Genomic DNA, 23,570 nt, shown 5'->3' with positions numbered 1-23,570 from the left:
GAGATTGGGAGAACTTTAATAAACATATAAAACTAACATAGTTTTGACCAAAGTTGTAAGCAGATTTCTTGGTTGTAACTGGGTAACTTGTAATTTTCAACAATAGTGGTAGCAGAAATTTTTTGAAAATAATAATTTTCAAAATAGTGCTGGGTAAGGTTGTAGGCATATCAGGAACTGCTGTTGGTATAGGGGCCGAGATAAAACCTTCCTTTTTCCCTTTGAAAGTTCACTGCAAATCAGCTGACAAGAGAAGACTAATAAGAGAAAAGGCATACAAATTTATTAATGTACAGGGCTGGGGGCCACAGAATGATTACTCCAACCCCTTGGGGGGGTACAGAAGCTTATATACCCTTTCTCAGAGGCAAAAGAGGAATGATTACTCCAACCCCTTGGCGGGGTACAGAAGCTTATATACCCTTTCTCAGAGGCAAAAGAGAAACCCTGTCTCTACTAAAAATACAAAAATTAGCTGGGCATGGTGGCGTACACTTATAGTCCCAGTTACTCGGGAGGCTGAGGCAGGAGAATTGCTTGAACCCAGGAGGTGGAGGTTGCGGTGAGCCAAGATTGTGCCATTGCACTCCAGCCTGGGTAACAAGAGTGAAACTCTGTCTCAAAAAAAAAGGAAAAGAAAAATTTCTTATGTTATTTGTAAAATAATATATTTAAAATAGTATTTATGTTATTCTTTTTCATTTATAATTGTGTATTATGCTTTACAAGATCACATCAGATTTCTGCCAAGGAAACAAGGCCAGAGGAATGAAGGTTAAACAGAGGGATTGATGCCTTTCATGAAATGGGGAATTTCAGGAACTGCAGGAAATGGTTCACCATGATTCAGTTGACTGTTCACCACTAAAATGAAATAATTCACAGGAAGATACCAGGAATTTTCCAGAAATACCTTAGATCTACTGTCTGCCAAAACACATGATCTGTCTACTGCCAGTAGCTCAGGAATAATATTATGGTTTCTACTTCTCTCCTGCCTTCCAAAGTTTGTGTGAGTATCTCACACACAGAACATAACCCAAACCTTTGCTGGCAGGCGTTCTGAGAAATATATTTCCTAATCTTGTAGCCATTGCAGTTCAAAGACCTTGGGAAGTGGATAGTGCTGGGTTTCCCACAGATAATCTGCACAACAGAAAATACACCAAAGTGCAGATATTTAATTAAAAACAAGTAAAAATATCTATAGGTGGTACGTGCTCAAAATGTTTTTATGTTGGTGCAATCAAAACTTCTTTGGATAATACTTATCTCGTGCCTAGCAGCCCTCTTGCTTTTTAATCAGCTCCTTCCTCACCATCCAGTAGACTGTTAGGACACATCAATTTCCATCTCCTCCATTTTGTGTAGGTCTTATGCTGTATAGCTGATCCTCCTAAAATCAACCTGGGAAATGCAGGTGGTAGAGGATAAAGATGAATGGGCAATGCTCAAATGCTCTAATATGGGCTAGAGAGAGGGAAAATCTGCAAACCACTATTCACTAGTAAAATTGTCTCCAGCACACACACAAATGATTACAGACAGAATAGGTTGCTGTCCCTGAGGTAACTATAATCTAGTCCCAAAGGGCTAGATATTTTGTATGACTTCTTTCTCTAGCATCCATCTTGTTTTTCAGCTTGCCTTTTTGGCCTCCAGGAACTGGCCTATTTCATCTACCCCAACCCGTGGACAAGTCAGAGAGCCTTCCTTGTTAAACAAACAAAATAACAACAACCAAAAATATTATTCAATGCTCCACCCACTCAACTCTGGCATCCATGAGGGTCATGTGTAGTTCACAGATGATTCATGGGACCATGACAATGGACTCCCATTCGGAATCAAGAAACACTCAGCCCTTCCCCCAGGGTGACAGGCAGCTCACCTCTGCAGTTTTACATGATTCACTCAGGGCAATAGCACCTTCATCACCCAATGGCAGAGTCTGCTCAAAGTCAGCAGATCACACATCAAAACAGAAAGGTAGTGACCTCAGCTTGGGTCTACTAGGATCCTGGTGATAAAAAGATAGAGGCTGGAACCAAATACCTCTTACACCTTTGACTTTTCTTATGACCAGTATTGCCTGTGGAAACACGGATAGAGTGAAAAGGACATTATTATGTCTCTGCTCACAGTGATTCGTAGGATTGAGAAAGAACCCTATTGGAAGCTCTGTTCTGGGCTGAGGCCTATTATCCCTCCTAGCATGAGGGCAATACTTGGGTCATTCTTACTGGGTTCCCAGGCTGCATTGTGAATCCCAGCATCTGTGTCATGAGTGAGGAAGGAAGAAAAGACAGAAGACAGAAAAGATATTTATGCAAAGTATCCTGTATTAGTTCCATCCTTTACTTGGTTCAGTATTGAGTAAATTCTTTTTTTAAATATCTTAAAGTGGCAGAGGAAGGCTACAGGCATTTAATATAAATGTGGATTTCTGGGTAAATACGACTGAATAGTGGTTTCTTCTTTGTGGATGATCCTGTGCCCCTAACTGAAGAACCTGTTCTTCATGCCACACCTGGTGGGGAAGACACAGCTGCCAAATTCCTTTGCACAATCCCTAAAGAATGTCTTTGCCTTGAGAGTATTTGCTCAGCCTTGTCAGGTTTGGCTGTGAAGGGTGCATCAACCCACTGGGCGTGTTGCATACCTTCCTGGGGAGACCCAGGGAGCTGCCCAGTCGAACCTTTAGGTGGAACATTAGAATTTGTTTACTATGGTTAGGAATTTGCCCAGAGGTATCTAAAGTGCTTTAGTGAGGTTCTCTGAATGTTAATTTTTTGTTGCAGTTTTTAAATGTTTGTTTACAGAAAATGACTTCACTAACATAAGTTGTTTTTTTTATTTGAGACGGAGTCTTGCTCTGTCACCCATGCTAGAGTTTAGTGGCTCAGTCTCGGCTCACTGCAACTTCTGCCTTCCAGATTCAAGTGATTCTCCTGCCTAAGCCCCCCAAGTAGCTGGGACTATAGGCACCTGCCATCATGCCCAGCTAATTTTATGTGTGTGTGTGTGTGTGTGTATTTTTTTTGTAGAGATGGGGTTTCACCATATTGGCCAGGTTGGTCTTGACCTCCTGACCTCGGATGATCTGCTCACTTCAGCCTCCCCAAGCGCTGGGATTACAGGCGTGAGGCACCATGTCCAGACCATAATTTTTAACCTCTCTTAATTTACTTCTGTGAAATCAGTGAAATATATTGGTACTGTTTCTAGAAATCTCTGCAGTGGACTCAGGTTGCCCCTGAAAAAGTCCCACAGCCTGTCTGCTAGTACATGCACAGGATGTGGAGGTTTGTTACCTAGGTAAACATGTGCCATGGTGATTTACTGCACAGATTATCCCATCACCCAGGTATTAAGCCTGGCATCTACTAGCTATTCTTCCTGATCCTCTTCCTCCTCCCACCCCAACCCTCTGACAGGCACCTATGTGTGTTGTTCCCCCACATGTGTCCATGTTTTCTGATTGTTCAGCTCCCGCTTATATGTGAGAACATGCAGTATTTGGTTTTCTGTTCCTGTGTTAGTTTGCTAAGGATAATGGCCTCCAACTCCATCCATGTCCCTGCAAAGAACATATCTACATAGTAGTCCATGGTGTATATGTACCACATTTTCGTTATCCAGTCTATCATTGATGCGCATTTAGGTTGATTCCATGCCTTGGCTATTGTAAAGTGCTGTTTTGACTGTCCCATCGCTTCACTAATTGAACCTTGTCTTACTTCAGTGGAGACTCCTATGGGCATTCTTACCCAACTTGACTCCAGATTTTTCATTTCGTTTTCATTCCATTACTGCTGGGAGAAATAAAGACTTGGAAGAAAGAGTAAAGGGTGATAGATCTTATAAAGTTGCTTCATCAGAAAACTACTGGGGATTACTTTTGCTGTAAGACAGAAGTTTGCTCTCAATTATTTTTTCATTTGAAACTCATCTATTTCAACAGATGTAAAATAGACCTTGGTTGGAAAAGGAAAGGCAGAGAGGGAATATCTGCTTATGGGTATTAGTGATCTGAGGATAATGTACTTCATGTATACCCCTTTCTAGAGTTGAAGATGAATATAATAGTATGTACACAACACAACGTTTCCTTAAGTAAATGTGTGTGTAAAAGTGGCCTACATTCCTGTGTGGGATACAGGAAGAATAATGTTTGATTCTGTGACATGAGTGCATCAATTTAGAAAACCTGTGTTTTCAGCTCTCATTTTGCCATTTTGTGTGTGATGGCTTTTTCTTTTAATGATGAGGCTTTGGTTGTGACACTTGCCAAGCTCATAAGGAAATACGTGAATTTAGAAAAGTAGCATGTACTGCATGTGTCTGTATTGCTTTCTACATTTCGATATCTACTCGTTTGACAGAGATTATGGAAGGAGGGTGAAATGTGGGAGGCTCATGTAGTGTAATGTAAGGGGTGCTGGGAAGGCCCAGTTTTCTCATAGAGTTACACAGTTTGACTGGAAGGAAATTTCAGTCTTTTTTTTCTGAAGACCTGCACTGGAATGAATCACAGAGCTTCTCCAGGAGTCTGACAGTATAGGAGGGGGCATCAAGTCAACCAATTTTCCTTATGCCCTGTGATTGTGGGTCTTTTCAGGTTAGTGCAGTCACACAAGCAAAGATCAAACAATTCAATTTCCCAGCCTTTCTACATGGGGTTGGCCATGGGTGTGTAAAGGCAAGGACTACTCCCTGTTTCTGGGTTGCAGAATTATGGTTAGACTGGCTAAACAAGTCAGGTTTTGTGAGTGCTTCTGAGAGGAAAAAATTCTACCCATGACAGCATAGGGCAGATAAAATGATGAGAACTCCAGAGGACTCCTCTAAACACAGAGGAGAAAATACACTGCCACAGTAAGGCTTCTGAAGAGGACCATCGAATAACATCTAGTGGAAAGTAGACTGGCGAGAGTGTTGTAACAGAAGCGCCATCAGCAGTGGAAGTGGCAAGACACAGAGGTTCAAAGCCCTGACCTCTTCCTGTAGCATTTGCCTGCTGTGAAATTGACATGTTGCTTAACCTTTCTGAATCTCAGTTTCTTCATTGGTGAAATGAAGATGATAGCAGTACTTTAGAAAGTTGTTATGAGAATAAACTCAGATAAGGTATAAGTGCTTAGATGCTTATCAGACAGAGTACGTGGTCGAGAAATGTTCCATAACTTTGAATGAACTCTGATCTTACTTCTACGAGAAAAAATTATTGGATCTTTACCAAGTCACCTGAAGGAGTCAGAATCTCAGTATTATGGTCTGGAAAATGAGGTTTCAATTACAGGTATATGACTCCTTTCTCACTGAGCATTCCCTCCTCCATAGGGAGAGGGTAAAAAGGGAGAGGCATGGTTTCCAGTAGGGTTGGTTAGCACAGACCGGAGGTTGGCCAAGTATTGCCTGCTCCAGCCACCGTAGACCATTCTCTCACACCCATTCCTTTCCCGTAGTGGCTATGGCCGCTTTCTGCTATGACACGATAGAGTGGAGTTTCTGTATATGGCCTAGAAACCCTAAAATACAATATTGACTATCAGGCTCTTTAAGAAAACAACTGCTGATGTCTGGCTATAGACAAAGAACAAAAAGGATTGATTCTGAGTTGCATCAGTCATGTTAATAGCAAGAGCTGCCATAACGTTTTTATTCTGTTTGATGCTTTCATATCAACTTTTGTCTCTATTTGTGCTTAAACCCAATCTTTTCTTTGCTAGGATTGGATTTGGAGGCAAGAATCTTGACGGTTTCTTGGAAATTTGTTCTGATTGGGAGGCAGTGCGCTGTAAGATGTACCTTGTTTGGTAATTGTCATATTCTAAACAGACAATGACTTTTGAATCATAGTGTTGTGCCTCTTATGTATAAAAAATTTAATCAGGCCTTTACATTTCTTTTTAGGCAATCTTGGGAATGTGATTGGTTTGTTAGTTTAACTTTTCCTCATTTTCTTTATATTAGGCACTTAGTAGAAGTGGTAAAAGTCAAAATTTGTTTTTATAGAAGATATCTGAATGTATCAGCATACACCATTTTATTCTTCCTGAAGGAACTGAATATTAAGTAAAGAAGTGGAAAACAAAATACAAATCAACAGTAAAAAAGTTAAAAACATAAAAAGTTTATAAAGAGCAAATTACCTCATAGTATTCTCAATGACCTCAAAGTTTCTCTCTCTCTCTCTCTCTCTCTCTCTCTCTCTCTCTCACACACACACACACACACACACACACACACACTCCCAAATTATTGAGGCCAACTATTTTTTAATAACTTTTAGTTAGGAGAGGAATATTGTAAAATTAAAGCAATAATAAAGTATACCAGTTTCAAAGTATTTAAAAATCCCTGTTTTCTAGGGATACCATTAAAATTATCACAAATTTTGTTCCAATAGAGAATAGTCCACTAATTTACAATAAGGCTTGAAAATTAAGATGTTCTGGGATTCTCCTCTTTCCTCTGGAGGGTTTATTTTTTGATTATATAAAGTAAAAGAACGGGAGACAAGTTGAGGATGAGAGGAGGTGGAAGTTCTACTTCCATTCTACTGGAAGTTTTAGCCAGAGCTTTTGACCTCCAGGACTCTAAGATAATAAATTGTGTTGCTATCGACCACTAAGTTTGTGGCAATGTATCACAGGAGCAATAGAAAACTAATACAACCATGGATTACTAGGAGAGAGAAAAAATAGATTTCAAGAGAGAAATAAAACTCTGCTCTGATGGCTATGGGAGCACTGAGGAAAGAGAAGAAAGATTGGATCAAAGAACATGCCAATTAAAGAGAGGAGAATATGAAAAGCAACAAGTTCTCATCTTAGAGAAATGAATTATGCAGTGCTACAGTAAACCCTGCACTCCACATGGACACCTCTTTTTCCGTTCCTTGAAATAATTTTTTCTCAGAGGTTCCTGCATTATTAACCTTTTAGAAAGCCATCAATAATTCCCAGGGACTGACTCTTGAGAAGATCTTCATACACCTTCTAAAACCTGCATTTAGTCGTAGACAGCAAATGATGTTCATGAACATCATTGTGTGTTAAATAGCTTGACTACTGGACACAGTAAGTGTATCTGAGAAGAGTGGAATTATTAATTGTGCTGATGATCTTGCTCTGCTTAGATATACTTCATGTATGAATAAATAAGAAAAAAGGCAGTAATAGTTTTACTAAGAGTTAACTTTTAGGTAGCACCTTACAAAGTTGCAGGCCCTGTTCTAAGTTCTTTTTCTGTGTTAACACAGTTGATCCTCACAATGACCCTATGAGAAAGGTACTGTTTTATTATTCCCATTTTACAGTTGAGAAAACTGAGACAAGAGGAGTTAAATGACCAGCAAAAGGTTTCTCAGGTAGTCATTGGCAGAGGCCGTCTGGCGCCTGAATTTGTGTTCTTAAGCCCTAGTTATACTGCCTCTGCTATTAAGTTTTTCTAGAATGGCATATGGTATGCTACAACTGGATGATCATATAATGCAGTTAGGTGCTATAATAAAATAATATACAGAGTTCCCTTGGAGCAGAGAGAAAGGGGGAAGCTAGCTGTGTTTGGGGTCTGAAATGGTGAGAAAATCTCCGTAGATGAGGTTATGTGTTTGCAGGGACTGGGAAAGTGAATAAGAGATCACCAAAGTGTATAAGAAATTGATATTTCAAGTCACAGGAATGGCATTACGTCAGATATTAAAAGCCTAAAATATAGTATGTTTGGGCAACAGCAAGGATTTTTGATGTGGTTGAAGCTTGGGGCACATGGGGGAAGTGATGGGAGGTAAGCCTGGAGTAGTTGAAAGTGACTTAACAAGACATCTTAGACAAGCTTTCTGTATTTTCTATCTTCTCCATCCAATATGGTATTGGAAATGTGGCCAGTGTAACTGAAGAGCTGAATTGTAAATTTATTTAATTTTAATTAGTATACAAATTTTAAATAGCCACATGTAGAACAATAGCTGCTACATTAGACAGCAGAGTTGTGTATGAATCTAAAATGTTTGAATTTTATGGGACACGGGGCACTTATGATGGGTTGGAAGATGGGGAGTGACATGATTGTACCTATATTTTGAAAAATAGCATTAGGGAATGGGCTGTCTTTACTGGAGAGAAATTTGCATACAACTGGATGCAAGGCCATGCCTATAGCCCACTTTTTAGCAGTTCCAAGGCTCAGGGGAACCATGCATTGAACCATTGGTGTGTTGCCTTAGTTACAGCAAATTGAGATGGGGTAAGTGTCTGTCCTTTTATGGCTAGCTGGAGACCCACGAGATGGCCTTGTGCAAGAGCTCTTCCCACAGAAACGCAGTATGGGATGGTGGCTGACTGACACGAGCGGATCTCTCTCAGGGGATTTAAACTGAAACATATAGACACTATGACAAACTGGTAGCATGGCAGAAAGAAGCAGGTAGAGAATCGAGGTTAGAGAGCTGAGCCATGAACATACAAGACGCAGAGCTGTTCTTAGGTCCCTAGATTTGTGCCAGACAAATAGTGTTGGTTTTGCAAAGTAACCAGCAGCACGTATATTTAAGATCTAAGAAAGGCTGCTGAGACTATATCCTGTTTTCCTAACACCCCTAAATCTTTATACTAAACCCTCTGGGCTATGAAGGTTAATTCTAGCAGGCCTGAAACTAGCCTGAGTTGTTTTGCTGAAATGTGAAATGAGCTGCACAGCCCTGATCTGAAACATGCTGACCAGTCGCATGCCTCTGTAACCAGGCACCCTGTTTCCGGCTGATTTTTACCAGCTAGTCAATATTGTTTCCTGATAACAGTGAGATTGACAATTTGTGTCTGCTTAAACCCCAGAAGGCATGGTGACGTAGCAGGATATGTCTGTGGGGTCAGCAGGGTAGAAGATGCTGCAGCTGAAACTCCATTTGGGTGTTCCATTCACAGGTCAGTGGTTCTTGGCCTGAGGGAGAAAGTGAATCCTCAGAAGCACCTAATAGAGAAAGGACAACTGGAGCTTGCCCTTGGCTGCTTTGACCTTTTGTTATGAGACAGCCCTTAGCTGTGATGCTTATATCTACTTTAATGCAGTTGTTACATTTTCTCTTTTTCTCGTGATAAACTATAGACATCTAAGTATCATCATTTTGGTTGCTTTGGGTCTGCTCTCCTTCACTGTGCTTCCATTAGCTGAGGTTTCCAGAGCTTATCGCTGATCCGTACCACCTGAAAGAGCCTAACTGACTGTGCAGGGGCTAGAGTTGAACAGGGAAGAGACCAGTTCGCAGGTGATGAAAGTAGTGTTTTCTCAAGATGATGAGGGCCTGAGTCAGGGAGCAGTGGGAGTCAAGTGGAAGGGAGACTGAATTAGGAGGTAGAATTGATAGTAATGGTTGAGTGACCGACCAATTGGATGTAGCTTAGAGCAGTGGGGAGAGGGTGAAGCAGGAGGCAACGATGGAGGTTCCAACCTTGGGCAATAAGTTTATCTATGATAATTATTATTTGGGCAATCTCTAAAATGCAGAGATATCTTCCCTTGTTTTAAGAAAGCAGTGAGTGGTGTGCGCACGGTGGCTCACGTCTATAGTTCCAGCACTTTGGGAGGCCCAGACAGGTGGATCATCTGAGGTCAGGAGTTTCAGACCAGCCTGGCCAACATGGTGAAACCCCATCTGTACTAAAAATACAAAGAAATTAGTGGGGTGTAGTGGCAGGTGTCTGTAATCCCAGCTACTCGGGAGACTGAGGCTGGAGAATCACTTTAACCTGGCAGGTGGAGGTTGCAGTGAGCCGAGATTGTGCCACTACACTCCAGCTTGGGCAACGAGAGCGAGACTCCATCTAAAAAAAAAAAAAAAAGCAGTGAGTGTTCCTGGTGAATTGAAGAGAACACTGTAGTCTTTCAAGAAAATCAGATTTGTACATCAGATAAACCAGACTTTAGGTAAGCAATGAATACCCCTTATGCATGCACACTTGTTGTTTATGATTATTACTCCTTCATTTAACCAATAAACATTGAATATTACTATATGGATCATATATGAGTAAATATCTATGTGAGTCAATAACTGTGCTATGTTTTAGCATAAAGACAAATGGGAAGGCCTGGCCTCTGATCTCAAGGGGCTTGTGATGTAATACCATTAAATATTTGGTGATGAAGAGACTTGAATAAAGTGGGATAATTAACTAAATTGAGGAAAATTATGAAATAATCTGAGTTTAGCAGTAAAATTTTAATTACAAAAATTGGCCATTCTTAGTTTCTCAGCGAGAGAAAAAACAATTCCTGCTTCTATTCCCCCTGGAACTGTTGATTTCAGCCTGCAGCCAGGAGGATTACACTATATTTGCAATCAATGTGGCTTGTGGTTGTCTCCAGAGACCATGAGAACAGAAAAATGTGGACACATGGGAGGAGCTGGGGCCGCTGGGGCTGCCAAGCTGCTCTTTTGATAGAGGAAATGAGGCAGGAAAATTGCAAAATGGTTCATTATTAAGCAGAAATGTGGAAGACGTTAAGAAGATGACAGAGTGGATGAATGGTTCCTCTTCCTCTTGACCTTCTAATCATTGTCCACTCAGACCTTAAAAGTCTGCATCAAAATCACCTTCCATGTTCTTCCTTCTCCCCACTACGCGATGCCTGGCATTGAAAATTTCCCTGTGTGACTTTATTGTGGTGTGTTATAGTTATTTAATTCAATGTCTTCCTTCCAAACAAATTGTAAATTCTTGGTGAGCAAGATTGTGTCTCGTTAATTTTCCTTTCCCTTGGAACAGAAACAATAGTAGGAGCATTATGGGTACTTAATGTTTGTTAAATGAAGAAATCATTGAAAGAAGACAAATGCGAATAAGAAGGATAAGTTGATAAATCCATTTCTGAGGGCAATTTGGCAAGATTTGATCTACCAAAGTTAAAATGTGCAAACGCCTGAGCCCAGCAACTACATTTTTAAGAATTTATCTTACAGGTTCACACATGTGCCAGTTGATTCATGTACAACGTTATTGATGGCGGCATTGTTAGCAGAAATTTGGAAATAATAGAGATGCCCATTGACAGTGGATTGATGACATAGATTAAGGACTATTCATACCATGGAATACCAAGCAGCTGTGAAAAATCAATATAGAAAGATCTTCAGAATATAATCTTAGCGGAAATAAGCAAGATTCCGAACAGTAAATTATATCCATATTTTGCTTGTATATGCATTAGTGTCTCTGGAAAGACCTAGAAGAAACTAGTAACTGCTTTTTTGTTGGAGAGAAAGGTTTGGAGGAAAATAAAGACTTTGCATTGTATTCCATTTTATACTTCTTAGTTTCCAAACAATGTTATATATTACTGGTTCAAAATATAGCATAAATATTCAAAAAAGAAAACTGCACACATATGTTTATACCAGCTTTATTTATAATTGCCAAAACTTGGAAGCAATCAAGATGTCTTTCAGTAGGTGAAGCGGATGAATAGATAAACTGTGGTACATCCAGACAATGGAATATTATTATTATTGTTATTTTGTTTTAATTTTCTGTGTCAGGGTCTTAGTATGTTGCCCAGGCTGGTCTTGAACATCTGACCTCAAACAATCCTATCACCTCACCCTCCCAAAGTGCTGGGATTATGGGTGTGAACCACCATGCCTGGCCTTGGAATATTATTTAACACTAAAAAGAAATGAACTATCAAGCCATGAAGAAAATTCAAATGGAAAGACATGAAGAAAACTTAAATGTATATTACTAAGTAAAAGAAGCCAGTCTGAAAAATGCTACATACTACATAATTCCGACTGTATGACATTCTGCAAAAGACAAAACTATGGAGACAGTAAAAAGATCAGTGGTTAACAGAGGTTGGGAGGAGCGAGATATGAATAGGCAACATACGAAGGATGTTTTAGGGTAGTGAAACTACTCTGTATGGTACTGTAATGGTGGACACGTGTCATTATGCATTTGTCCAAACTCAAAGAATATGCAAAACCAAGAGTAAACTCTACACAAGGTATGGACTGTGGGTGTTAGTGATGCGTCTGTGCAGGTTCATCAGCTGTAACAAATGTACCGCTGTGATGTGGGGTGTTGATAGTGGAGTTGCTGAGCGTAGACATGCACTCTTTGTAGTTTATTCTCAATTTTGCTATGAGCCTAAAACTAAAAAATAAAGTCTATTTAAGAGAAAAAAAGAAAATCATAAACTGTATCTGCACTATTATTAAAAGACCCTGATTCTGAAGCAAATCCCGGTCATTCTCTGGTTCTGGCGTTGTGTATTAATGTCTGTGGGCTGTGGTATAATATTTTTGATACTATCCACAATATACATATATGCATTTATACATATGTTTTCTGCTAAAAGCCATTGTATTTTTCTGTTACCTATTAGCCTGGGCTCAGGGCTTCTGTAACTTTAGCTCACCTTGTGACCAGAATGTAGCTGGTCTCTAGGTTAAAGTGCCTATTCTCCTTTCTGGTAGTTTAGAGGAACGGAGCTTCATACCAGAAACGTGGGCTCTACTGTCAGCATGCCTGGATTGGGATTCCAGACATCTCTAATTTCTAGCTGTGTGATCTGGGGCTTTTGTGAGAAGAACATAACAACAGTTCCTATAGTGTACGATTTAGTGAGGATCAATGATATAATAGGTGTAAAGCACTCAGGAATGATTGGCACATACTTGGCACATGTTGCTGATGCTGTTGGGAGCTTGAAAAAGAATCAGAAAACCTCAGGAACTCAGGAATGAGTTTTCCTGATTCCTTCTAATGTTGTCTAGAGCGCAGATTTGGAGTGCTGGTTTTAAAAGCCTGCTATCATCATTGTGGTCTGTCCAGCTAGTAAAATGAGTTACCATCAACTTCACTGCAGCAAGAAGGACATAGGCATAATTTGCCCATAGTGAACAGTGAGTCTCTACAGCAAATTCAACTCAGGTCACCATGGCTTCTGTGTCGTGTTCGCCATTGGTCTGTATCATGCTTGTGCCATCGAAGTGTATTAAGCAATGCACCAGCTCTGGAAGCACTGATGGCAATTTATTAATTGTTCCTACTCTAAGACAAGAGAAATTGCCACTGTAATTACAAGCCTAATGATATCTCTTTTGTTTTAATAGGCATATAACATTTATTTCCCCCACCTGGAAGGAAAACAGGGAACCCTCTATCTTTCAAACTCTCAAAGTCCAGGAGTGATAGAATAGAGTTTTGAGGTGCTGATTTGTCCTTCTTGTATTATTTGCATTTTCAGTATTGGTTTTAGAATCTCTTTGGGGCTAGGATGTGACAATCATTTAATAACAATGTATGAAAGCATCCTAGAACAATGGCTCACACATTAAAAGTGCTCTATAAGTGTTTGCTATTTTTGTTATTATGTAATATTAAGTGCTCATTTTGGCTGGTTGTTTCTTTGGATATAACACATAGACAAAGCAATGTGATATTGTAATGTCTAATTTTATGAAACAGGATCAGCAAGCATTCCCCGATCCAAGACCTGTGCTGGATATTGCTAATTAACCATAACACTCCCCTGTTGAGTCCCAGCTTGCTTACAAACCTCAACATACTCCTCAGGAAGCCATCACCAATCAATTGGCTTTTGTACCTGAGATAAAAACCATTTGGCATTTCAGCTTCTGAGTTTACAGTTCTAGAGAGATCTCAAAAACTCTGACACTGAAAGTGAATAGGTGTGGTGAAGCCAAGTTATTCCAAGCATGCCCAAGACTTCCCAGTTCAATACCTGAGTGAAACTAATGCCCAGCCTATTTGGCTACCTCCACACACCAAATTGTTCCTGATTCAACCTCTTCACATTTGAGATTTTAAATTTTAGGCAGTCACGTCTGCTTAGCATGAAGAGATCTGAATTTTGCTCAACGGTTTAAAATTAGTTCATTTTTTTACTAGAGATTTGATTCTAAATGAAGACTGGCTTGGCTTAGTAATGTGGATGGTCTGGTGCATAAAGTAAGAGAAACACTAATTGCATGCAGAAATAATTGCTTGGAAGCTCAAAATCCATAATTTGGGCAGCTGTACTTCATTGTAAGATGAGAACCTATTTTTCTGGTTCCGTGTATTATGAAGTAATATCTTTCAACATCCTGTAATGTAAATTACAACTTATCCCTACAGGGGATCTCTTACACTATGTTTGCCCTTCATTTTGGCTAAGTTCTAGGGCTAAAGATGGCTTCTAGTTTATCTTTTAAGTCACATCTTTGTTTTTCACCTTCGTCATTTATAATATTAACATTTAACCAAGATTTTTGGGCATCACAGAAATTTAAATCATGTTTTAAAAATATTTTGCATATATAAAATTCCATAAAAAGGCCAAGTAGACATGTATATATATTTTACTTTGAACGGACATTTTCTATTTTAGATTTTCAAATTCCTCAGCCCGGAATGAGGGAAAATTAGCGAACATGAAGGAGGTAGTCTCCCAGTTCGCAGTGACCTCATACTGCTAGTGCCTTGCTCTCCACTCTGGATTTCTGCTTCATGCTATGTTCATTGCCATGGGCATTGTTCACCTGCACTGTAGTTTTCAGGAGCAGTTGTATGGGGAGATTTGGTTCCCCTGTACATTCATTGCTGGTGTGGCCTATGAATGCCCATGATCCAGGAAGTTCTGATGACCTGGCTTCACTCAGCAGTGTTCCAGGTTTGCTAAGCTTCTTTAAAGCCTCTTTGGCTCTTATGGAAGGTGCATTTCAAAACCTGTCACAAGAGTCCCCACCTAGGACAGCTCTTCAGTGTTACTCCCTCCAAGCAGAAGCAACCTTGGTGGTTGTTTTGTTTTGTTGTTTTTTGAGATAGGGTCTCACTCTGTCACCCAGACTGGAATGCAGCAGCATGGTCACATCTTACTGTGGCTTGGTCCTCCCATGTTCAAGGGACTCTCCTGTCTCTGCCTCCCGAGTAACTGGGTCAATAGACATGCACCACCACGCCCAGCTGATTTTTATTTTATTTTACTTTTTACTTTGAGATGGAGTTTCACTCTTGTTGCCCAGGCTGGAGGGCAATGGCGCCATCTCGGTTCACCGCAACCTCCATCCCCTGGGTTCAAGTGATTCTCCTGCCTTAGCTTCCCAAGTAGCTGAGATTGCAGGCATGTACCACTATGCCTGGCTACTTTTGTAATTTTAGTAGAGATGGAGTTTCTCTATGTTGGTCAGGCTAGTCATGAACTCCTGACCTCAGGTGATCCGCCCACCTCGGCCTCCCAAAGTGCTGGGATTACAGCCATGAGCCACCGCACCTGGCCCTGATTTTTTATTTTTAGTAGAGATGAGATCTCTCTCACTGTGTTGCCCAGTTTGTCTTGAACTTCTTGGCTCAAGTGATCCTCCCACCTTTGCTTCCCAAAGTGCAGGTGAAATGCACTGCAGCTGGCCAGAAGCAGCCTTTGACATTGAGTCTACTGCTACCCTCAACTATGAAAGAAGTGTCAACCATCCTTTTAACTTTTTTTTCTGAGACAGAGTCTCACTCTGTTCTCTAGGCTGGAGTGCAGTGGCATGATCTTGGCTCACCATAACCTCTACCTCCCTGGTTCAAGCGATTCTCCTGCCTCAGCCTGCCTTGTAGCTGGTACTACAGGCATGCACCATTATGCTGGCTAATTTTTGTATTTTTAGTAGAGATGGGTTTTATCATGTTGGCCAGGCTGATCTTGAACTCCTGACCTCAAGTGATCCGCTTGCCTCAGCCTCCCAAAGTGCTGGGGTTCCAGGTGTGAACCACCATGCCTGGCCCCTTTCACATTTTTTATACATGGAGAAATAATATAGAGATTAGAATTCTTACATGCCAGATTATTATCCCTCTGTTAGTTTTACAAAATATTCTAGGTGTAGAATGTGTGCAACAGATTTCTTTTGTGTTTTCTAATCCTAGGGTTCCTGGGTTTCTGAAAGTGCGTTTGTCTTAAAGCTTTCTTTAAGCCATGGTCTCCTTGCATGCTTGTTTGTGCCCCTACCTTTCAGGTACTGTGGGTATAGTCCTTCTATCTTGAGTTTTCAGTTCTATTTTTTGAGGGAGAATACAAAATAGGTTGGGCCCTATGCCACCTTGTGAGTGATATGGTTGTGTATATTGTTGTCATCAGTTAAAAGGGTGATCACAGGAGCTTTTTTTTTTTTTTTTTTTTTTTTTTTTTGTATAACATGGCCGTAAATTAAAGAATTCACCAAGCAAACACAGTAGGTCCCTGAGTGAGACTGCTTTAATTGAATTGGTATTTGTACAAGGTGACACCCTGTTGCATACCACACACCTCCTCCCTAAGTGACTCAGCTGCTGAGCAGAAACCTCTGAACTGTTCATTAATACAGTCAGGTAGGGGTTGAGACTGTACTGAATAAACTCCAGGTTCCCATTTGTTTCAGCCAGATCCTCCCAGGGAATCACTACAGGCTGGTTAGCCAAAAAGTCCTGGCTTTCTGCTCGACAGAGGTAAGTCGAATTATACTTGCAGACAGAAATACATCTGCCGTATGTGCACAGCTTTCTCTGTGTTCCTTCCAAATGATTAAAATGAGAACTTACTGTATTATCTTTGTCTTTTCTTCCTGTAAATTTTGACAGCCTCCAGCGGGCTGTTAGTTCTGCTCTTCCTTGCCGTGCTTTTAGGTCACATTGCATTGAACTTCCTGGCAATTTCACACATTACGGCATCACAGAGACGAGCACCTATTTGATTTTCTGAGTGGGAGCTGTCAGCTGGTGAATCCTGTCACAGAAAGGATAATACGTTCTTTAAATGAAGGGACCAGCACCTGCTGGTTTATTTTCTCAAGTGACTACACAAACTTTTTTTTTTAAGGATCTTTCTGTTTTCATAAATGATGCTTTTAGTGAAATGGTGAACTCAAATAGTGCTTTATAGATAATAAGTCATATTTATTTTTTTCTCTACTGCTAAAAACATTGCAAGTTGCTGAGCTCTGTGAGAGGGAGGTTTATATTTATGAGGATTTTGTCTCCACCCTATCTTCCCCAAATAAGAAAATTACCATTCCTTACTTGAATGTACCAAGGGGTAAAGTCAGAGTGTGGGGACGGAATAGGGGTACATGGCTCCCCCCAGGGATCTGTGGGCATCTGGCCAACTTCTCTATGGTATATTCTGCCTTCTAACCTAAGGAGTGATTAATGTATACGGGGGCAACTTTCAAACTCTATTCATAGCCTAGTCCTGAAACACCAGTTTTGGGAGACTTTTGGTGAGGATAGAAGAGTTCTTTAAACAGAGCTTTCTTTTATAATTGATAGCTAAGCTGACTTGTCTGACTTGTGTTTTTTCTGATCGTTTCTATCTGTGATACAGAGCTGTGGGATTCAAATGCAGGGTCCACTCACAGCTTGCAAATTGCAGCTCTGTGTCCTGCAGAGAGGCGTCCTCACAGCATACCTTTACTACTTGAGTTTTCATGGCTTCGTATTGCTGACCAGGTCGCCTGCAGTCTCAGAGGGGCTTAGACACACTGGTGCTCAATTCCCAAAGGTATACTGGAGAATTTTATAACTTGGCTTTCAAGTGTTTATAGTAACCAGAAAATTAAAGTATAGCATTTGTGGATACTTTTATTTTTTCACAAAATGTGATTACATTTAAAACTGTCTTTCACTTCCACAGTTTATAATGTAGATGCAGCCTTTCTAATATTTGTGGTACTCCAGTATTTAAAGTATTGGAAACATCAATTTGAGAAAACTGAGTAACGACAACAGTAAAACTTTTAGTAAAACATTCAGATGATCCTAAAGGTCAGGATATGCAGAGAATGCCAACAGCAGGTCAGAATTTTTATTGAAATGTTAGCCTCATGTAAATCTTAGATCTAATTGACAGACTATTTCAATTGAAATGAAGCATAGGCCCACCTTATCTAATGCCTGAATTTTCTAGATGAGAAAGACAAAGCATACACGTTAAGCAACTTGTGAAGAGCAGAGTAGCAAAACCAGAACATGAAGCCAGATTGCTTGTCTTATGTCTTACTGATTTTTCTCAATATTTTTTCAAATACTTTTATCATACAATACAAAGTAGCAATAAATGAGCCACACTCCATCATGGACTGTGGTTACTCAGCAATATGTGGCAATGTTATAGTGTGTATGGTATGACTAAGACATAATGAGATACCATTCCAACTTGTGGCTTGTGGAGTCAGTGTTGCTATTTATTATATTTATGAAGTTTTCATTTCAGGAGCCTGTAGCCCCTCAGCAGGGAGGGGATCTGATGTGTGTGTGTTAGTTGTGGTCTGTATAATCAGAACACCCTCGCCTCGACTGCCATTCTGTAAGTGCTGCTTACCCGACTGCTTTCTCTAACTACCAGAATTATGATGAAATACCTGAGAGGAAAATATTCCTGGGGACTATGTAAACAAAACAAATAATATGTTTTGAATGAGTGAGCTCAGACTGTGGGATAAACTGAACACAGTTCACTAAGCAGTCAACTTAAGCAAACATTGTTTAACTGAGGGCATCTTACATGGTTCAGGCATCAACTCCCAGCATTTCTTAAGAGCGAGGGGATCAAATCTTTGGCCCTGAAGTCCAAGGGAAATGTTTATTGGTTCCACATGGCTTCACTTTCCGTCATTATCCTGCTTCTCCGCCATTTGTTGATCATTTTCCATTTTCTTTTGCTGGGGACTTTGAAATAAATATTTTATGTATTAATTGCTACATACCTGCCTGCAGTTGTTTAAAGTTCACTTCTTAATCAAAAGTCTTTTTTTTTTTTTTTTTTTTTTAGATGGAGTCTCTCTCTGTCACCCAGGCTGGGGTGTAATGGCAGGATCTCCGCTCACTGCAACTTCCCAAGTTCAAGCGATTTTCCGCTGCTTCAGCTTCTCGAGTAGCTGGGACTACACGTGTGTGCCACCACGCCTGGGTAATTTTTCTATTTTTAGTAGAGATGGGGTTTCACCGTGTTGACCAGGCTGGTCTCAAATTCCTGACCTCAGGTGATATACTGGCCTCAGCCTCCCAAAATGCTGGGATCACAGGCATAGCCAACGGGCCCAGCCTTAATCAAAAGCCTTTATGAGTTATATTCCTTAAGTGTTTCCGGGTTACCATTGTACAAATGGTAAACTGTGATTTTTCCACAAACTTGTGCTTTTAGAGCTCAGAAGAAGCTCTTCCTCCCATGGATGCTTTGCCAAATGACAGCTACATTTACTAAATTTGCATTTCATGTTGATTACTAAACTTTTTAAGGACATGAGTCGTTCTTTTATTGTGATCTTTTATTGGAAGAGTGAATTTTATAGATATCTTTTCAATGACAACCGGTTTACTTATAGATACAAGAACCAATTGTCCTGAATCCTCATTTTAGCAGCATACTTGAGAGCTCTAAGAATCTAAATAATTTGTTCTTTGTCTGAAGACCCAAGTTTCCCTGGCTCTAAAATGTTATTACGTCTCCATCATATGAAACCTCCTGGGGAAAGACAGTGAGCTATAGGCCATATTTTTCAAACTGAGATATATGCATCCTAGGAGGCTGTGTCAATGTTTTAGAAAATGCACTAAAATTATGAAATAAGCATGGCACATGTCTGTATGGAGAACTAATTGTAGTTTAAAAGCTTTCAAGAAAACTGTCTTTATGGCCCTGTCCTCTCCTCACTTCTCCCCTGGGTTCCCTCTTTTGTCATTAGAAATATTGTGTGTAAAAGTTTTTTTAAAAATTGTATACAAATGCATGCAGGGAGCTGAAGTCCAGACAGACTTGAATTTGAACAATGATTCCATGTGGACCAACGGTGACATGTAGGAGTATGCCTAACTCACAGCACCCACCGATAAAAAGGAAAATTAGGATTCTTGCTGAAAAATAGATATATAAGATTATATAATTACATATATGCATATTTTATAATAAACATAGCATATTACGAAATGGAACATGTATATATAATATGACTCTCAATAGCACAAAAATATAAAAATCTAGAAAAAAATCTCTACAAGAAAAATTTAAAATCCAGATTAAAAAAATAACATTTTATAGTAAGACATCAAAGTAAAAGCTGACCTTAAATGTCAGTTCTTCCCAAACTCTTTTATAGAATCTATGCCATTACAGTCAAATGTTCCAATAGGATATTTATTTTGGAACCTTAGACAGTAATTTTAAAGCTATCTGAAAGAAATGAATAAATGAGAGTAGCTGCTAGAATTTGTGCTACTAGATATATAACAAATGTATATATAATAAAAGACAATAATAGAAATAGTTTGTTTTTATTGTAAGCAACTAAAGACAGATTTCTTGAGAAAAGCAACCACAAAGCACATTTGAGAATATATAAGAATTTAAAGTGTGACAAAGGACAATCATATATCAATGAGAAAGGGATTTATTCTCCCATTACCAAAGTAAATCCATATGGATTAGAGAGATTACATAAAACAACAGAATATATTATAAAAATTAAAAGTGATCGTTAACCTCATATTTGTTCAACAAATATCCTTCTAGAACTGATTATGGACCAGGTACTGTGATAAGCTTTGAAAACCAACTGTGGGAAAGATGGGCTTGGCCACTCCTCTTAAAATGTCCAGTGTGTGAGTGTGTGCGGGCATGTGTGTGGGTGTGTGCATATATATGCGCGTTGGGGGTGAGGGAAGATTATTCAGCCACACACACAGACAGTCTTAAGTGATAGTATGGAAAGAACTCTTTGCTATTTGAACACATAGTAGAACTCATAACTCAGCCCGGGGAGGAAGGAGTGGGGTGAGTGGCAATGGTATCACAGAATGCTTCCTGGAGGATACAGAATGTGTGATCTGGAAGGTGAATGGAAGTGTTTCCTAAAGGAAAATGAAGGGTTGAGGGAAGCTCAGGAAGAAGAGTGTCTTCAGGCATAGAGAGAGTAAGCAATACTTCACTCTATTGAGTGAGCAAGGGGTAGGGAGAAATGAGGCTGGAGGGTATGGCATTGTCAGCCTTGTTAACAATTCGATTTTATCCTGACAGAAACGGAACACTCTTGAAAAGCTTTATGCAAGGTGAGGACTACTTTGGCACCAGTGAGGGGCATGGATTAAAAGTGAGGAAGTCTAGAGATTGAGAATATAGCTGGGAAGCTGCTGGAATAGTCAGGAGATTATAGTAGTTTGAATTGGTGTCTTGGAAATAGAAACATACACAACAAGAGATGTTGAGCTGTAGAACTTGACAATTGCTTGGATTTCAAAGTCAGAAACAAGCTTCATGGATGGTCTCTGAAGATGACTTTTAAAGAGCGAAAGTGGAAGAAATTATAAAGGCAAAAATAGGGATTGCAAAATCGAAACCTTCTGATACAAAATGTGTAATTAGAAGCTAAATGAAAAACTAGGAAAATAAAGATGAATATTTCTGACATATAAAGAAAATAATAAATCAGAAAGAAATATATGATACATCGTTTTATTTAAATTATCCGTTGACGAATGGATAATTTATAAGAAAGAAAATGTCCTGTAAAGTGAAGAAAAATATGCAATTAAAATGATTCTATTTCACCTATTATAGTATTAAAATATTAATGAATTATAATTCTAAATGCTGGCAAACGCATGGACACTCATATGCTGCTGGTGGATAATAAACTACTATAAGATTTATGGAAAGAAACTCAACAATAGGGATCGAGAATATTTTAGAAATTACACCTCTTGGCAAGTAATTTCACTTCTAGGATCTAGTCAAAGAAAATGATCAGATACTTGGTGAAACACTTTTGCATGTTTTTTTCTTAGCAACAACAGAAAATTATGTTACATTAATAGATAAAATGAGATATTTTATAGCTACAAAAGAAATATTTAAATATTCTTAAATGGCATTGGAAAATGCATATCTGTAGGCTCTAATAGGCAAAGAAAAACCTTGGAAGAAAATTACAGTGTTTGATTAAAGGTGTCTGATTTTTTTTTCCTCTCATTATGCTTTCTTGTATTTTCCATATTTTATGTATGCTTTCTTATATTTTCACATGTATTCTTAATATGATGAGAAAGATTGATGTTGTGTAAAATTGGGATAGAGAATATCTACATGACTGAGCTTTTGTGAATACGAAATGCAGTAAAGTATTTAAGGGAACAGGGTTTTGGCTTGTAGTCTGTGATCAAAATTTGAGTTTTTACTGATTTATCTCGTATTTTCAGCTAGAACTGAAAATAGGCCCTGGTGGGGCTCAGGTGATAGATAACTTTAATTGGATAGCTTTTTTATTAATGAATATTAGACCAGTGTTATTTGTAAAATGAAATAGATAATTATAGGCCACTATTCACATTAAAGCTTGTTTTATCATTATGCAGAAAAGATGGGCTATAAAGAAAAAGAGCTGGTGAGGGTTGTGTATTAAAAAGTAGAATCAAGAGTGAGGAAATTTTATGGTAGGGGCTCTCATTTGTGCTACATTCTGTACTCTTCACCATCAGTAAGCAAGTTTCCCAGAGCTAAGCTTAGATTGTGAGGTTGTGGGACTGAAGAAATAGCCCCTTTCTAACCACCACAGCAGGCTAAATGAATCTTTCCCAGCCTGATGATTTCCGGATTTGCTTTTAGTCTGTGTATTCAGGCTAAACACAGTTGTTTGTTTCTAATAGATCATTTAAAAATTGATTGAAGTAGACTGGCTAATATTTACACTTCATGAAGCACTGTTTGTTTTCTCTTTATATATCTTACACTTTTAGGTGATAATTAGTTGTTTATTGGTTTGTTTTATTTATCTTCCAAAAGATAATGCTTCTGTTTATTGATCTGTAATTATAGAACCCCTCTTATTCTTTTTTTTTTATTGCACTTTAAGTTCTGGGGTACATGCACAGATCTTGCAGGATTGTTGCATACGTACACACATGCCATGGTGGTTTGCTGCCGCCATCCCCCTGTCACCTACATCAGGCATTTCTCCCAATGTTATCCCTCCCCAACCTCCCCATCCCCCGCTGTCCCTCCCCTATCCCCCACCTCCCAACAGACCCCAGTGTGTGATGTTCCCCTCCCTGTGCCCATGTGTTCTTATTGTTCAACGCCTGTCTATGAGTGAGAACATGTGGTGTTTTGTTTTCTGTTCTTGTGTCAGTTTGCTAAAAATGATGGTTTCCAGATTCATCCAGTTCATATCCCTACAAAGGACATGAACTCATCCTTTTTTATGGCTGCATAGTATTCCATGGTGTATATGTGCCACATTTTCTTTATCCAGTCTATCATCAATGGGCATTTGTGTTGGTTCCAGGTCTTTGCTATTGTAAACAGTGCCGCAATGAACATATTTATGCATGTGTCTTTATAATAGAACGATTTATAATCCTCTGGTTACATATTCAGTAATGGGATTACTGGGTCAAACGGAATTTCTATTTCTAGGCCCTTGAGGAATCACCACAGTCTTCCATAATGGTTGAACTAATTTACACTCCCACCAGCAGTGTAGAAGTGTTCCTATTTCTCCACATCCTCTCCAGCATCTGTTGTCTCCAGATTTTTTTTTTTTTTTGAGTTGG

At 39.3% G+C, this 23,570-nt stretch overlaps 1 protein-coding gene across 2 annotated transcripts in view; it reads left to right on the top strand.

Annotated features, from left to right (window-relative positions):
* SCEL (sciellin) overlaps nt 1-23,570 on the top strand; it is a 177,101-nt gene that overhangs the window by 54,322 nt on the left and 99,209 nt on the right. The window contains exon 1 of one of the 2 annotated variants that reach the window (XM_037727984.1): nt 16,313-16,478. The exons of the other annotated variant lie outside the window; for it this stretch is intronic. The gene's annotated coding sequence lies outside the window, so the exon portion shown is untranslated. Of the gene's footprint in view, nt 1-16,312; nt 16,479-23,570 lie in introns of those variants that run through there. 2 annotated transcript variants of the gene reach the window in all.

This window comes from Cebus imitator, unplaced genomic scaffold (genome assembly GCF_001604975.1).
Source record: "Cebus imitator isolate Cc_AM_T3 unplaced genomic scaffold, Cebus_imitator-1.0 Scaffold252, whole genome shotgun sequence".
Classification (NCBI taxonomy): Eukaryota; Metazoa; Chordata; class Mammalia; order Primates; family Cebidae; genus Cebus; species Cebus imitator.
This window is presented reverse-complemented; position numbering and strand designations above follow the sequence as displayed.